The sequence below is a fragment of the Leucopleurus acutus genome (genome assembly GCF_964270905.1).
Source record: "Leucopleurus acutus genome assembly, chromosome: 18".
Taxonomy (NCBI): domain Eukaryota; kingdom Metazoa; phylum Chordata; class Mammalia; order Artiodactyla; family Delphinidae; genus Leucopleurus; species Leucopleurus acutus.
The window spans coordinates 22,712,625-22,716,077 of record NC_139160.1 but is presented as its reverse complement, the minus strand read 5'-3'; positions in this window follow the sequence as shown (position 1 = coordinate 22,716,077).

Sequence of the window (3,453 nt, the reverse complement as noted above, 5' to 3'; positions counted from 1 at the left end):
CCATTACTTATACTGCCAAATTTATCAGGAAAGTAAAAGAACAAAACCCAAAATCCAAACCCTTCCCTTAGAAATACATTATAAATTCAAGTAAACAAATATAGCATAGGTTATTTATGACAGGCACACAACTTTTAGCTACTGATCATTAGCTTTACTAATCATTAGCTTAGTTAATGAAAAATAAAATATTGAAAATATGAGCAACTAGTAAATCAACTAGTTTTTAGTTGAAAAACCGTAAGTTCTTCTTAGTCTACTGACTCTCCCCACCAAAAACTAGTCCTAAATTTCCACAGTGTTGATATAGGCCTTAATGATTTGTATGGATGAACAAGGGATTCCATGTTCAATGCAAGATGATACAGGAACTTCGAGTATTAATTGTAATCCCCAATGTGAACTTTACAAGGTTCCAAAGCAATTTTTATAAGCAGAATTTCACTTTCCTTAGCCCAAATGTTTTACTAATACTGACTTTCATGTACTGATGTCATAAAGAGTGAAGTAAGTCAGAAAGAGAAAAACAAATACCATATGCTAACACATATATACGGAGTCTAAAAAAAAAAGGTTCTGATGAACCTAGGGGCAGGACAGGAATAAAGACGCAATTGTAGAGAATGGACTTGAGGACACGGGGAGGGGGAAGGGTAAGCTGGGACGAAGTGAGAGAGTAGCATTGACATATATACACTACCAAATGTAAAATAGATAGCCGGAGGGAAGCAGCCACATAGCACAGGGAGATCAGGTGCTTTGTGACCACGTAGAGGGGTGGGATAGGGAGGGCGGGAGGGAGACGCAAGAGGGAGGGGATATGGGGATATATGTATACGTATAGCTGGTTCATTTTGTTATACAGCAGAAACTAACACGACCTTGTAAAGCAATTATACTCCAATAAAGATGTTTAAAAAATAACAAATTTTTAAAGCAGTTGTAGGTTTATAACAAAATTGAGAGAAAGTCACAGAGGTTTCCCATATACTCCCTGGTCCCACACATGCACAGCCTTCCCATTCATTAACGTTACTCACCATAATGGTACATCTTTTTAAACCAAGGATGAACCTACACTGACACATCATAATCACCCGAAGTCCACAGTTTACCTTAGGATTCACCCTTGGTACTGTACATTCTATGCATTTGGACAAATGTATAATGACATATATCCATCATTACAGCATCATACAAAATATTTTCACTGCCCTAAAAAAATCCCCTGTGCTCCACCTATTCATCTCTCCTCCAACCCCCCACCCTCAGCAACCCTGGCAACCACTGATATTTTTACTGCTTCCATAGTTTTTCTTTTTCCAGAATGTCATATAGTTAGACTTATGTAACTTTTTCAGATTGGCTTCTCTCACTTAGTAATATACATTGAAGTTTCCTCGTATCTTTTCATAGCTTAAAAACATTTCTTTTTTAAGCACTAAATAATATTCCATTGTCTGGATATACCACAGTTTATTTATCCATTCACCTACCAAAGGTCATCTTGGTTGCTTCCAAGTTTTGACAATTATGAAAAAAGCTGCTATAATCATCTGTGTTTTTGTGTGGACATCAGTTTTCTACTCCTTTGGATAAATACCAAGGAGTGTGACTGCAGGACCATATGTTAAGGGTATGTTTAGTTTTGTAAGAAACTACCAAACTATCTTCTAAAATGGTTGTACCATTTTGCATTTCTGTTTTCTTGGATAAATTATGAAATTTATTTATATTTCACCTTTTAAAAGCCAGAACATAACAAATGTCACTTTCTGGAAAGTCGTCTTATTAGAAATACATGAAGTTTACTTAATACAAGGAACTCAGTTTCTTGGCATCACCAGTGAGACCACCATCATCAGGTCCCGCAAATGAAGGTTTTGTCAAATTTCCCTCTAAACTTAGACTGAGATGAACTTCTTGCACAAGGTTGTACCATTTTGCATTTCTGTTTGGGGTTTCTGTTGCTCCACATTCTCATGAGCATTTGGTGTTGTCAGTGTTACAGATTTTGGCCATTCTAACAGGTGTGTAGTGGTATCTCATTGTTTTAATTCTCATTTCCTTGATGACATATCATGTGGAGCATATTTTCATATGCTTATTTGCCATCTGTGTATCTTCTTTGGTGAGGTGTCTATTAGGCCTTTGGCCCATTTTTTAATCTGGTTATTTGTTTTCTTATTGCTGAGTTTTAAGAGTTTATTTTATATTTTGAATAACAGTTCTTTATCAGGTTTGCCTTTTGCAAATATTTTCTTTCAGTCTATAGCTTGTCTTATCATTCTCTTCACAGTGTCTATTACAGAGCAGACATTTTTAATTTTAATGAAGTCTAGCTTATCAATTATTTCTTTCATGGGTTGTGCCTTCAGTGTTGTATCTAAAAAAGACATCACCATACTGATGGTTAGCTAGGCTTTCTCCTATGTTATCTTCTAGCAGTTTTATAATTTTGCATTTTGCATTTATGTCTGTGATCTACTAACTCTAACCCTAATCCTAATCCTAAAAAATAGAAGAAAGGAAGAAAATAACCTAGTTCTGAGTCATGGGCCAACGCTGATTGTGTTACAGCATAAGCCACTTGAAGTGTTAGCCATAATAAGCCACGCAAATTCCTAATAGGACTACTAATATTAAGCAAACAAGATTATCAGGTTTTATGTCAGCTATACTCTTACTGAATCTTATGCACATAGAAAGGTGAGGAGAAAATGGACCTAAGATACCTTTTTGATGTTATTGCTTTGAACTCATTAAATCCTAAAAGTGAATATTTAAAAACCATATCTTCAATAATTAATGTTTTGTTTCTGCTTCTAAAAATTTAACGCAATGGAGCCACAAGAAGGAGCGCTTTTATTCTAAAAGGCACAAGTTTGTTGCTGTGGACATAGTATATGACTTTTAATGAGAAGAAAAATGTTAGTCTACATTGGTTAACATTAAGAGCTGGTATGTTTGCCTTACATGATGTTATAAATTCAATTTAGCTATAGAATAGTAAGAAAGAACATACAGACAGAAAAGTGAACAAAAAATTGTATACATTGCAACACTCTAAAAATATGTTATCCAACAGCAAAGAAAAATGATTGTTACCTTCTGGATAAAAGAGAAAAACTAAGTAAATATCTGAAGCCTTGAACACATAACAACCTTATTATAAATGTCAACATTTATGGACTGCTTTGAAGCCAGGGGTAAAAAGCAGGTAGTTTGAAACAGACAACCATTTAAAATATCTTAACAATTTAAACCACTGTAAATTCAAATGCTTCTTTTCTTCTAAATTTTTGCTTCATGTGCTAGTGAAGGCAACATGTTTATAAACAGGCATTCATGAGTACAATATATCTTATACACTCAAAATATTCAAACAGAGTCTTTCACTATTCTTCTGTGAGCCTTCCTGTTGTCTCTCTATTGCTATCAATTATCGGGTTC